We start from the raw sequence: 14,057 nt of genomic DNA, 5'->3' as shown, positions 1-14,057 counted from the left end.
TAGCATTAAACCCCACGAACAGCCTGTAAGGTCGACCTTCTTTAGCATCCTCACTTTACAGACAAGGAGGCTGTGTCTCAGAGACAGCAATCTGGGATTTGAACCCACACGGCTCCACAGCACGCATGAGAGAGACGGCTGACGGTTTTGTGTCCTCCCCACACTGCGGCTGCGACAGAGGACGTGCGGGGTGGGACCCACTGAAGAGAAGAGGGAAGAACTTTCCACATGGGGAACAGCCCGAGCCTAGCTTAACAAGACAGGACATTCAGCCTTGGCCAGGGGCTTCCCTGGTGGCGCAGTGGTTGAGAGTCCGCCTGCTGATGCAAAGAACACGGGTTCGTGCCCCAGTCCGGGAGGATCCCACATGCCGCGGAGCTGCTGGGCCCGTGAGCCATGGCCGCTGAGCCTGCGCGTCCGGAGCCTGTGCTCCGCAACGGGAGAGGCCACAGCAGTGAGAGGCCTGCGTACCGCAAAAACAAAAACAAACAAACAAAAAAAGAATATATATATATGTATAACTGAGACTCTTTGCTGTACAGCAGAAATTAACAACTATATTTCAACAAAAAAATTTTTAAAAGATGTATCCACATCCTAAACCACGGAAATTGTGAAGTTATATTATTGGAAAAACTGCTGAAGTGCAATTAAAGATCTTGAGATGAGCTCATCCTGAATTATCCAGGTGGACCCTAAATCCAGTCACTGCACAAAGAAGACAGACACACATACGGAAGAGGAGAAAGCGGTATGACCACGGCGAGAGACACTCAAGTCACAGGGCCACAGGTTGAGGAGCGTCGACGGCCACCAGAAGCTGGAACAGGCAAAGGGTGGAGTCTCCCCGAGAGCCTCTGGAGACAGTGCCGTCCCACAAGCACCTGGGTTTCTGGCCACTTGATACTTCTGACAGCAGGAACTGTTGCTTCAAGCCAGTTTGTGACCCAGCTGTGACTGGTCACAAATGACCCAGTTTGTGGTCATTTGTTACAGCAGCTGCAGGAAACTCACACAGCTCCTGGGATGCTCAGAGAAGCAGATCTTCCTGGCAGCGACCATCGCGTGGGCACGTTCCTTCAGGAAATTCGTGAATAGGGTGATGGAGAATCTCATAACAGCATCAATGTTTCTCTTGCTCGTCTGGCCCCAGCCTCCAGGCCCCTACACCTTAAGATCTCAGCTCGAATGTCACACGTGCCAGCACCCTAAAGCTGGCTGACCTGACACCTATCCCCAACATCTTTCTCCCACTAGGGAGGCTAGAAAGGATAAATACTAACTTATCCAACCTTCCTGGCAGCCCTCGTTGTCATGTGGCCTAGGTCTGCCCACCGGCTCATAATAGTTTCTACTCTTCCGATAGGCGAGCTACATGGGGCTGGTGCCATTTTCCCCACTGTGTGCACAGATGTGATGCCTGGAGCTACAACAGCCGTTTTGTGACCTTGAGGGAAAAACCACGAGAGACTTACAGAGCCCCTGACCCAGTGTCAGCAGCTACCTGCTTCCAGACTCCTTATTAAGTGAGCAATTAAACCCTCATTTGTTTCAGCCATGGTATGTCACATTTTCTTATTTTAGACGATACAATTCCCAACTGATCTATTTCCTCACCCAAGTGGACTTCCATAACTACCCTAACCAACATTGTTCCCTCCAGACAGCTATCTCTACCACGTGACACTGATTCATTTCCTGTGCTGTAGGAGATAAAGTTATCTTGTTACTTTATTGCCTCTCTGACCTCCTCTACCCCACAGCCAGAGTACAAGCTCCATGAGAACAGGACTATTCTCTGTCTTATTCACCACCTTGTCCCCAGGGCCTAGAACGGTGCTTGTGAAAGAGAACACACCCAGTGGATATTAGTTTAGTATTCAACCTCAGCCCTATGGAAGTGTGGGGCTGGAGAATTATCCATTGCACAGGGCGGTCCTGTGCACTGTGGGACGTTTAACATCATCCCTGGTCTCTGTCAGCTGGCTGCCAGCAGCACACCTTCTCCTGCCCCCAAGACTATGACAAACAAAAACCTCTCCAGACATCACCAAATGTCCTCCAGGGACAAAATCTCCTGGTTGAGAACTGCTGATTTAATGAATGGATGAGTGAATGAATGAACGGCCTTCTGTAAGTGCACACAAAAATTATACCCTATGAGATGCTGGCAGAGCACAGAATCTCAGGAGAAAATGCCACTTAGAAGAAAATCATTTATCATCAGAGGAATCAAATGATACGATGGTCAACGGGCCAGCATCTGTGCTTATTTGCCCTCTGACATAATTGGAGATGGAAGGTGATACGATTTCAGGATGGAAAAGGGTTGCATTTTTCTCTCTCCCACCTCCGATGGAAGCTTAGAATTCCACAGATTCGCCAAGGTTGTTCGGCTCAATGTGTCTCCAAGTCTCTCAGTCGACGCTCTCGAGAGTTCTAAGATAATTCCAGTTAAAACCTCAAATCCCTCACTAAAACTGCACTGCTCTAATTCTAAGGAAAGTTCCACAGATGGAGACAGAAATAAATACACGCTCCTGGCCAGGTCTGATTCTCGCCATACGACTCATTAAATCAATTAATTCACTTGCTTGGCCGGATTATTTACAGAAATAAGAAATCACTTTCCATCAGCAAGTTTGAGGGTGGCTAAACGCCATGTCCAGATTGGCGGGGTGAGCTGAGCTCCTAGGCACCTCGTTTGGTTGAACCAAACCTTACGTTTCTTGACGCACCTTTAAGGTTCCCAAGCACTTTCAAATTCACCCAGGACCCCTCCCCTCCTGTAACAGCCTTGCAGTGGCTCCTCTGGAAGGTGGGAGATGGAAGAATGAGGGAGTTCAAAGGCTTGGCCAAGTTACCAACAGAGCAAGAACCGCAACCTGAGGGATTTAACAGTACATCCTATGCCAGGGGCCGAAGGCGGAAGGCAGGCAGGTAGTGGGGGTGAAAGAGGCAGGCTGGTGGGGAAATTTTAATTTAAAGAGTTGCTGCTCCCCCATGCAAGCTGACTGTGGCCACGCAGAAACTGAGAGAGCGTTGCCAGAGCCTCTGACTTTCTTCAAGAAAAGTGTCAGGAATCTGGAATATCAACGAGAAATGTTGGTGCCTTTTTTTAACATTGGCCGTGTCTTCAAAACTGAAAACACAGTGTGTTTGCAGACCTTAGCAGGGCATTTAGATCGAACCGTTGCGGTCCTCACCTTTTTTCTTCCCACACCTTCATTCCTTAAGGGGCAGTTTCGACTCACTTCCTTCTTCTCACTTAGGAATTTGTTCTGCCCTCACACACACAAGGAAGTCCCCAAGGAATGGGTAGTCTATGTCAGAGAGGAACACGAGATTCCTCAAAGGAACAGCTCTCACTTGGGAATCTAAGAATCACAGCGCCCGCTGCTGAGCCTTATAGAGAAATATACCTGGGGCTAAACTGTTAGAATAGCCACAAAACCGCTCTCTGTCTGGGTTCCCAGGAAAGCACAGGAACTACTGTCAGCAGGGGAGGTGGGCGCCCAGCCCGGAAAAGCCCATCTCAGCACAGGAGCTGGGCACTGCCTGCCTCCCCAGGTGCTAGCGTGCCAACCTGGAGAGGCATCCCTCTCTCTACCCCAGGCACAAAGAGGCCAAACGCCCATTTGGTGAAGCCCTGGACAAGAGATCCACACCCCTAATCAAACTTCAGGCTGGAACCAAGCGGCCGAGACGGTGTGGAAATGTGTCATCACTATGCTATGAACGAATTCCAACGGCTCATCGTCTCACTGGCTGGGAAAACTCAGCGCTCAGTGGGCCACTGAGGTTTGCACGGAAAACACAGGTGGGCTCGTGCATAAAGCACACGGGTCGACACAAGCCCAGCTTCCAGCCGGGAGGAAAGTGGCTAGAAACTGAACAGAGCTTTCTCTGGGATGAGGACGTGACCACACAAAGCATGGCTGCCACACAGGGGACAGAGCCAGGGCGGGTGGCTGGTAACACCCGTGCCCACCGGGGCACAGGATCCCATCGGCAACGCCGGATTAACCAGGAGTGAGGGCGGCCTGTCCCCCAGGTCATTGTACCCATCCCTAACATTTACTTGGTGGTACTTACTCCAGGAGGTTGTTTCTAAATTAAGACAAAATACACACACCATGACATTTACCATTTTAACCATTTGAAAGTGTGCAACATGGTGACATTAAGTCCATCCATAACGTGGCACACAAACGTCACCACCATCTACTTCCAAAAGTTTTCCGTCACCCCCAACAGAAGCCCCACCCCCTGTTCCCTCTCCCCCAGCCCGACATCCACTCATCTGAATTCTGTCCCTATGGATTTGCCAATTCTAGACATTTATTTTTTTAATTGAAGTGTAGTTGGTTTACAGTGTTGTGCTGATCTCTGCTGTACAGCAAAGTGACTCAGTTACACACATGTAGACATCCTTGTTTTATTTTCTTTTCCATCATGGCTTATCCCAGGAGACTGGATAGAGTTCCCTGTGCTACACAGTAGGGCCTTGTTGTTTATCCACTCTATGTACAATAGTTTGCATCTGCTAAGCCCAAACTCCCAGTCCCTCTCTCACCCCCTCTCCCTCAGCCACCACAAGTCTGATCCCTATGTCTGTGAGTCTGTTTCTGTTTCGTAGATAGGTTCATTTGTGTCATATTTTAGATTCCACATAGAGGTGATATCACATGGTATTTGCCTTTCTCTGTCTGACTTACTTCACTTAGTAAGATCATCTCTAGTTGCATCCATGTTGCTGCAGATGGCCTTATTTTGTTCTTTTTATGGCTGAGTAGTATTCTGTTGTATACATGGACCACATCTTCTTTATCCATTCATCTGTCGATGGACACTTAGGTTGCTTCCATGTCTTGGCTATTGTGAATAGCGCTGCTATGAACACAGAGGTGCATGTATCGTTCTGAATTAGTTTTGTCCAGGTATATGCCTAGCCTAGCAGTGGGATTGCTAGATTATATGGCAACTCTGTTTTTACTTTTTCAAGGAACCTCCATACTGTTTTCCACAGTGGCTGCACCAACTTACATTCCCACCAAGCGTGTAGGAGGGTCCCTTCTCTCCATACCCTCTCCAGCATTTGTTACTTGTAGACTTTTTAACGATGGCCGTTCTGACCGGTGCGAGGTGACACGTCATTGTAGCTCTGATTCGCATTTCTCTGATAATCAGTGATGCTGAGCATCTTTCCACGTGCCTACCGGCCACCTGTATGTCTTCTTTGGAGGAACAGACGTTCCATTTAAATGGACTCGTGATACGTGGCCTTCTGTGTCTGGCTTCTTTCACTCAGACAACATTTCCACGTTTCATCCACGTCATGCACGTGGCAGTGCTTCCCTCCTCTTTATGGCTGAGTAATGCTCCACTGTGTGGATGGACCACACTTTGTTTATCCCTTCACGTGTCGATGGGCGTGTGGTAGGATTTTTACATAATGTTCTCATTCACCCATTTTCATAGATCGAGATTATTATACCCATTTTAGAGATTTGATAGATAAGAAGCAAAGTTCCAGAAGAACAGATCATTGGTCCAAAGACACAAACTCTAAGCGGCAGAGCCAGGGCTGGAACCCAAGCCTCCCTGAAACACCACCCAGGTGGTGCCCGAATAGTGGTAGAAAGAAGGACGAACGTCTTGCCCCACGCTTCTCACTAGGTGGATCTGGCCGGGCAGGGACCATGGGCGCTTCTGGCTTCTGTACAGGGACAACCACCCCCAGTCCCCTCCCTCCGCCCTCATCCCCGCCAGCAGAGTGCCTCCCGGCTGAGCTGAGCTCCCTGGCGGAGGCACACTGGTCCTCACCTCCGTGCCTGTGTTCAGAGGCTCCCACATGCCCCCAGTGCCGCGCTGTCCAGGCACCCTTGGCCTTGCATGGAAGCGGGAGGGACCTTCCTCCGCACAGCCTGGCCTCTCCTCAGCCCTGCAACCTCCCCAGGCCTCCTCCCCTCTCCTTCTCCCCTCACTGAGTTCCGGACGCCTCCCATGAACCGTCACAGCTCTCCCCCGAAAGTTCGCTCTGAGAATTGCATCCCTTGGATTGGTGTCAGCGACAGATCACGGAAAATCTGTGCCCACAGATCAAGCAGAACAAAATGCCGGTTCGGGGGCTGCCTTCCCCCAGGTCCTGCCGGCACAGCCCTGCTGGGGACAGCCCGGCCAGGGATAAAACACTCGCTCACCTGCACCCAGATCTTGCTGCCTCATCCCGCTGCCCACATCCAGCATCTTCTCCTCCCAATAAAGGAAAACCCTTTCAGCCTGCCCTCGGAGCCACCTGCAGACCGATGCTCAGAGCCCCCCGACTGCAGTGGCCCCTTGCCGCTCCCCTGGGCAGCATCCTCTCAAGGGATGCCTCCTTGCAAGGCCCAGGTGTGCTTCTTATTTTATGTTCATCATCAATTCCATGTGTCGCTCGCTTCGAGACGGTGAAGAACCACCTCTGCTTCCCGTCGTCCTCTTTGGCGCAGTGAACAGTACACACTCTACACCTCTTGCGGGCTTGTTCGGAGCCCAGGACACTGAAACTGTTGCACAGACAGGATCCACGAGGCCATCGCCGCCTGCATCCCATGCGGGAAGGAGATCCACACCGGGGCCCTGAGTGTCGGAGTCACATTGCTCTGCTGGACCGATGAGCTGATCTCTGCACTTAAATCACTGCTGAGGTTAAACGCGCTCGCTGTGCCAGGAGGGGGCCGAGTCTGAGGCCAAGGTGAGGAGTTGATGATGAAGCAAATGGCTGGCACAGCGGCCCTGGCCTGGAGCCCACAGGCCTGCACACCGGCGGGGGCGTCGGGAGCTATCGGGAGCCCGGCTGCATCTTCCAACACCACTCGACAAGCCAGAGTGGCACCTGCCACGGAGGCGCCCTGGCAGCCAGGGGCTGGGGAACCAGATGGCTTTGGTGGCTCGGAGGAGAAGGGTGTGAACTGGAAATGGTGGTGGGAAGAGGTGCTGCCCAGGAGGAAGGGGGCTCAGCGACGGCGGAGACGGGCGGGGGGGGGGGGGGACGGGCCGCAGCTTTCACGATGCCATTTACACGTAACCATCCGCACACACCAGCCTGGAACGCAGATGATGCTTGTAACCCCGGCGATGCGGTGATGCGAGACCAGCTTCCAGGAGAAATCGCCCTGGACAGAGAGCGTGCATTTTCCTTTTCACTAATTCCTTAATGTTCTTACCTTTTTGAAAATGAAAATATCATTTTCACGCTAAAAATCATGCACGCACACACACATACGTGTCGTAGTCTCTGCACATTTCAGTTTGCAATTTTCTTTCGTGAACTACAGGAAATGAAAGGAAGAAAGAATATGTGTGAAAAGGTGGTTATTGTGTGTCTGTTCCATGTGGTTTTCTGGTGTTTATTTGACCAGATGTTTGTTTCTTTTACTAAAAGCTCCCAGGGGACTGGACCTTGGACAAAAGAGGTAAATAGGAAATAAAAGCAATGCTTTCTCAAAGCGAGATAATTTAGGCAAAATGGAAAGGTAAGAAGGAAGAAGGTTAAAAATTAAGAATCTCCTGTCATCGAGAGCATAAGACGTCCACTTTCTGCCCATATCCCCGTGTGGAAACACACATGGACCTTCACTGAGAAGTGTATTAACTGCCTAGTTTCATTCATTGATGGGAACGTTTATTGAACGTCTAGCATGCTTTGGGCATGTGCTTCAAAGACAGAGAGAGCGAGAGACAGTCCCCACAGCACGATAAAGACCAACAATTAGCCCCCAGCACGCACCCAGGAATGAACCAAGGTAGCACTCGAAGAAAAGCGGGATTTTACAAAATCGCCACCATGAGACCCAACAGAACAAGCCCAAAGGGCCACACGGCCTCAGCCCGCAGGTTAGATCAACTGTTCAACCCCATTCATACCGAGGGAAGAAGGGACACGCCACAGGGGTAATCAGACATCTTGTGAAATCATGCATATTCCCATCAGGCTTTGCTGCCATCCCAGACGTGGTTCCCAGCTCCCAGCCTCGTCGGGGCCATTATTCCTGCCTGGAACTTACGCCAGACCCCTGACCATCTTGCCCGGCGGGTTCTCTGCACAAGCACGCAGCCCCTTAACGCATCAGTCACGTCACGCCACTCGCTGAGGCTCTGCGCGCACAGCAGAACCCACGGTGGGTACCATGCGATCTACCCATCCCCTCCCACACCCCTCTCCCCACCTCCCAGCCTCACTGGCTTTCTCATTCTTCCGGCACATCAAGCTCGCCCTGATATCAGGGGGCACATGGAACATTCTAGAACACTCTGGAACACTCTCCCCCCCCCCCGGGGCCCCACTCACCATTCAGGTCTCCCCGTCTAAGGGCCTCACCCAGCCCATGCCGGCCACTCTCTCTCACGTCCCTGTCTTCACAGCACCTGTCACCACCTGAAACCATCCAGGTCTGGCAGGAGGCGCCTGGGACACGCTTAGGGAATGGACAGAGCACATTCCTCCTGGAGAGCGGACGCGTGACCCAGACGCCACGGCCACCGCCGGAAACTCCAGAGGAAGATAGAAAAAGGCTGAGTTTTTCCTTCCGGGAGGATGTGACCTCACGTGTCAGGAGCGCATGGGCGGGGCCGCCCCCCGCTGCTGGGACTCCTCACAGGTCGTTAGGAGATGCTTGAAGAACCCCGTGGTCCACGGGGAAGCGGGTCACAGGGATGACTTCCTCCCAAATGGGTGCTCTGTAACTCCCACGCGGTCCCCCATGAAAGGGGTGTGTTTGTTGAAGGCGGGAAGGTGTAAACGGACTTCGCTTTCCTCGGAGGTGAGCTCTTCAGACCGGCTGCCGCCCCTCCCCACAGGCTCAGGGTAAGTATAAAGCGAGAGGCCGACAGCGCCTCCAGGAGGCAGGGCTCAAGGGATCCTTGCTGTGCCTCGGCAACTCCACACAGGACCCGAAGCAGGCCTGTGATTCTGTCAACCTGCAAACGAGGTGGCTGTCCGAGCAGGCTTGCCACGGAGATGCTGGAGACGCGAGGGGGATGGGGCTCCAGGCTTCCGTGTGCAGAGCCTGCCCGCGAGCAGAGCCCCGGCCTCCGCATGCTTCCCTCCCTCCCGCTTCCCATCCAGCCTTCCTTAAAGGCCAGGACGGAGGGGGCCGGGGGGAGGGCAGCTGCCGGAGGCCCTTGCTTAAGAAGCTGAATTAGGTGGGACCCACCCCAGCTCTCAGGAGAGAAAAACAACACAGCAAGCGTGCGGTGTGCCGCACGGACGTGGTCGAAAACTATTTTTAAGTAGCGATCGGCTGAAGTTAAAGGCTCCTTCCCGGTGTGAATGGGGCTTGATTCACCGCCACCCCGCAGGTAGCTGCAGCTGTGTCTGGGGCGCGGCAGGTCGCCGATAAAGGCTTCCCGGGTGAGTGGGAGCTTGTCATTAACTGAGAGACGTGGTCTGTGGGTGCTTCAAGGGGTCTACGAAGTCAGTACCGGATGCCGCCACGATGGAAAAGGAGAATCTATTTGTTGATGGTTGCACAGAAAGAAGGACGCTGGCCATGTCTCAGACACCCACCAGCAAGAAAGGGATTCGACGGGGCACTGGCGGGGCTGATGGGCAGCTGAATGTGCCAGCGAAGGCAGCCTCCGGGGAGAGTCCTCCAGACCCGGAGACGAGGGGCGGCTTTTATTCCTGCTTCTGGAAGAAAGCCTCAGGGTTCTCAGGACAGAGCAGGAAATAAGTCGAGTTCACAGCTGGAAGCCTTAAATCCATGGCCTCCTGGGGCAGGTGGGAAGGGAGAGGGTTCCTGAACAAGGGGGATTGGGGCGACACACTCACAGGCACGGCGGCGGTCCGAGTGCCACGGGACCCACCCAGGTCCAGCTCTCACCTGCCGCCCAAACCCCCGTCTTTGCCGCGCGTCCTCTCCAAGCCCCCTCCTGCCTGCTGCCCCTCCACCCACTGCTGCTTTACGACCAAGCCTCTTATCTGTGCTGAGCAGCGGGTGTTGAACAGCGAACAACAAGAACGATTTGATGAGTCCTTTGTTCTCTGTTTTATTTATTAAATTGTGATTAAAAACCATTAAAGGCGCCCCGTCCTGATGCATAGAAATAAATCTCACAAAGACCCTGGAGGTCTCCTTCCGGGTGGGTCCCACGTCCCGAGGGCGGCCCCATCTCCTCTCTCAAGATCCCAGCCCCACCCATGCCCTATCTCGCCGCAGGACGGCCAAACGTGAGGTTCCGGAAAGGAGTTGTCCAGACGTCAAGGCATGACCGACCGATTGGATTGTGGAATCGATTTAGGAGGTCTTAACACCATTTGTTTAAATAGCATAGAAGGGGATGGGATGGGATGAAATTGAATAGACACTCACCTACAAGTTAGGAACTATTAACATCTCCATTTTACAGACAAGGAAACTGAGAGGGAAGGTCACTCCATGAGCAAGTAGTGAAGACACGATTTAAACACAGAACTGTCTCCTATAACACTCGAGCTGCCCCCCCCCCCGTATTTTTATTATAGCATTCTCAAAAGTGACACATCTGACTGCCCTTCTCCCTGTGAGCTTCATGTGATATGACTTTATATGCAATCATCGTGTACCAATTTGATTGAATGAATAAATGGATGGATGAATGAAATGTGAAGAAAATGCAAAGGGTGATCTCTAAATTCATTTGTCCACTTTTCCTTGCACCTCCGATGTTAAAACAATCAGCAATGACAGAAGCCTGCCTCCTGAAGGGACTCACGTAATTACACCTTTTCATCCCCACCCAGGAGGGCAGCTTAAAGATGAAGTCACCCAACAATAACACTCTTTTAAAAATGCGCTTCCGGACTTCCCTGGTGGCGCAGGGTTTAAGAATCCGCCTGCCAACGCAGGGGACACAGGTTCGATCCCTGATCCAGGAAGATCTCACATGCCACGGAGTAGCCAAGCCCGTGCACCACAACTACTGAGCCTGTGCTCTAGAGCCCGCGAGCCACAACTACTGAGCCTGTGTGCTACAACTACTGAAGCCCGCATGCCTAGAGCCCACGTTCTGCAGCAAGAGAAGCCACCGCAATGAGAAGCCCGCACACCGCAACGAAGAGTAGCCCCCGCTCGCCGCAACTAGAGAAAGCCCGCGCGCAGCAACAAAGACCCAATGCAGCCAAAATAAACAAACAGATAAATAAATAAATTTATTTTTAAAAATGCACTTCTTAGAACTTTCTATTTTTTTTTAAAGATTCTTTTGATGTGGACCATTTTTAGTCTTACTGAATTTGTTACACTATTGCTTTTGTTTTATGTTTTGGTTTTTTGGCCACAAGCCATGTGGGATCTTAGCTCCCTGACCAGGCATCGAACCTGCACCCCTTGCATTAGAAGGCTAAGTCTTAACCACTGGACCACCAGGGAAGTCCCAAACTTTCTTTTTAAAGATAATTTAGACAACTGGGAAAAGTCTGAGTACACACACACGCACACACACACACAAAGCCAATTCTAGCATAATGACAACCTACGATAGAGAGGATCAATCCAGTGAAATTAGGTGAACCACAAAAGTGACGGCTGTTTATCCTATGTGCTTCCCTTTAAATGCAGTGACCCTCAACGCCAATGAAACCCAAGGACTGTGTGGAGAATCCACTCGTAGGTCCGTCACCAGAGAGGCTTAAAGGCCAGAAAATAAATGTACGCTGGGTGAGGAGAGCAGGTGTTCTGAAGACCACTGGTCTACCCAGTATGCACTCACCCTTCTTCCTTCTCACAGAACTCCAGTTGTATTGCAGGCGGTCACGCCCCAGGAAATCAGCTGTTATTTCCCAGCTTCTGGTGCAATTTGGGTTGGGCACCTGGCAGGTGTGACAAATGAGAGATAAGCAGAAGCCACTGAATGGCGTCTCCAAGAACACACACGACAGGGGGTGCTTCAGCTGTCCCTCCCTTTTTCTTGCCCTCCATCCACTTCCCCTTCTTTCTGCCTGGAATGCGGACATACCGGCTGGAGCTCCAGCCACCATCCCGAGAGCATCAAGATGAGGGTCACTGTCATCAAGACGACAGAGCAGCAACCTAGGACCCTGAGTCCCCAGTGATTCCGGGAAGCCCACACACCTGGAAGCTCTGGATTCCCCACATCTGACATTTTTAAGCCACAAAAGTACAAAGCCGTATCTTGTTTGAGGCACTGCATTTTCTTTAACATGCAACTGAGCATAATCCTGAATGATGGATCTAGGACACCATGGACCAGAGGGCCATTCCATGCTGGAAGAACCGTAATCCTCGAGTGAGATTCTCCAGGAGAGCAGCCCTGACAGCCCTGCCGATCGGATGAGGAAGCCACGACTCCCGACTCAGCTCGCTCCTGTCACTCAGCCCGTTAACGCGTCCTGCCGAGGTGGCCTCCTACTAACTCTCCAATCCTTGCACTTCCTTCATGCTGCGATCCTCATCCGGGCCACCAGTAGCTCCCCCCGGATCACGTGACCAGCCCGCTCAGCGGTCTTTCTTCTAGCCACGCCTCCCTTTAATTCAAGCTCTGCCGAGAAGGCAGAACAGTCTTGGGAAAATGGACATCGGACTGTGTCATCCTCTTCCTTAAAGGACTTCAGAGGCTGCCCCTTACCTTGAGGATCAAGTGCCCAGTCCTGACTGCGGCTTGCAACCCAGCCCTGCCTCGTCTCCAACCTCAGTCCACAATCCTGACTGCGGCTTGCAATCCAGCCCTGCCTCGTCTCCAACCTCATCGTGTGGGTTCTCCAGGGAGGGGGATGGCCTGGGAGCGTGGGGTTGGCAGACGCAAACTATTACATTTAAAACAGGTAAACAACAAGGTCCCACTGTGTAGCACAGGGAACCATATCCAGTCTCCTGGGGTAAACCATAAAGGAAAAGAATATAAGAAATAAAGAATGTCTGTGTGTGTATAACTGAGTCACTCTGCTGTAGAGCAGAGATTAGCACAACACTGTAAATCAACTACACTTCAATTCAAAAAAATAATAGAAGAAATTTCTGTGGGATTTCAAAAGACAGGCAGGAAGTCATCACGGCTGGAGGCCATTGGCCAGTTTTATGGAAGGAATAACTCCGAGCTAGGCCTGGGTGGGATCAGAAGGTGGGCAGAAGGAGAGGCATGAGCCAGGCGCCTCCAGGCTCTAGGCCCCCAGTACATTGGTGCAGCCTTTCATCAGGCCATGCGGGGATGCCCGCATAGAGTCGTAAGGATGTCGGCCAACCGAGCAGGTCGTGTCCCCTCCGTCCACGCCTTGCCTGGGTCACACATTTAACTGCTCGTCTTGGCTGGATCCACTCGGGCTGCTAGCGCAAAACACCACCGAGGGAGAGAGAAATGCATTGTCTTGTAGTCCAGGAAGCTGGGTGTCCAAGATCAAGGTGTGGGCAGGGTTGGTTTCTCCTGAGGCCTCTCTCCTTGGCGTGGGGACGGCCGCCTTCTCGCTGGGTCCTCACGTGGGCTTCCTCTGTGCACGCACACAGTTCTGGTGTCTGTGTCCCCGATTTTCTCTTATAAGGACACCTGTCTTCTTGGATTAGGGCCCACCCTAGTGACCTCCTTCAGACTTAGTTCCTTGTTTCAAGGCCCCCATCTCCTTTAAAGAGCAAACAGTCATGTTCTGAGGTCCTGGGGGTCCTGGTTAGGACTTCAACATATGGATTGGGGGGGTGGGTACACAACTCAGCCCATAACACAACCCCTGAAGAAATAAGGGCTCCAAAGAACAGAGAGGAGTAACAGTAGCGAGGAGGAAGGACAGCACCTTTGGAGGGTGGAGAACACTCAAGGGAGAACTTCACAGTTGGCTTGGGGTCAGAACACAGGGCCTTGGGTTCAAGGTTCCTGAAAGGGGCACCGAGCATTGGAGCATTTTGCTAATTCCAGGCCCTGAAGGCAACAGGACCCAAATCATTCATGATGGGCAGCCGCAGAATTCATTCGTTTTTCTCCAAGATCTTTGGGCCGAATAACAGTATGTCTTTTAATAATGGATCCTTAAGTTCAGTGGGAAAAATAGGTTTACAACTGATTCTGTGACCTTAAAATCAAAGAAAGGG

The 14,057-nt window shown here is 51.9% G+C and overlaps 1 protein-coding gene across 1 annotated transcript in view; it reads right to left on the bottom strand.

Moving 5' to 3' along the window:
- The window catches only part of RIMBP2 (RIMS binding protein 2), a 258,014-nt gene that overhangs the window by 228,022 nt on the left and 15,935 nt on the right, over positions 1-14,057 (bottom strand). The window contains exon 2 of the mRNA XM_073789923.1: positions 11,734-11,833. The gene's annotated coding sequence lies outside the window, so the exon portion shown is untranslated. The remainder of the gene's footprint in view (positions 1-11,733; positions 11,834-14,057) is intronic.

Source organism: Tursiops truncatus, chromosome 13 (assembly GCF_011762595.2).
Source record: "Tursiops truncatus isolate mTurTru1 chromosome 13, mTurTru1.mat.Y, whole genome shotgun sequence".
Taxonomy (NCBI): domain Eukaryota; kingdom Metazoa; phylum Chordata; class Mammalia; order Artiodactyla; family Delphinidae; genus Tursiops; species Tursiops truncatus.
This window is presented reverse-complemented; position numbering and strand designations above follow the sequence as displayed.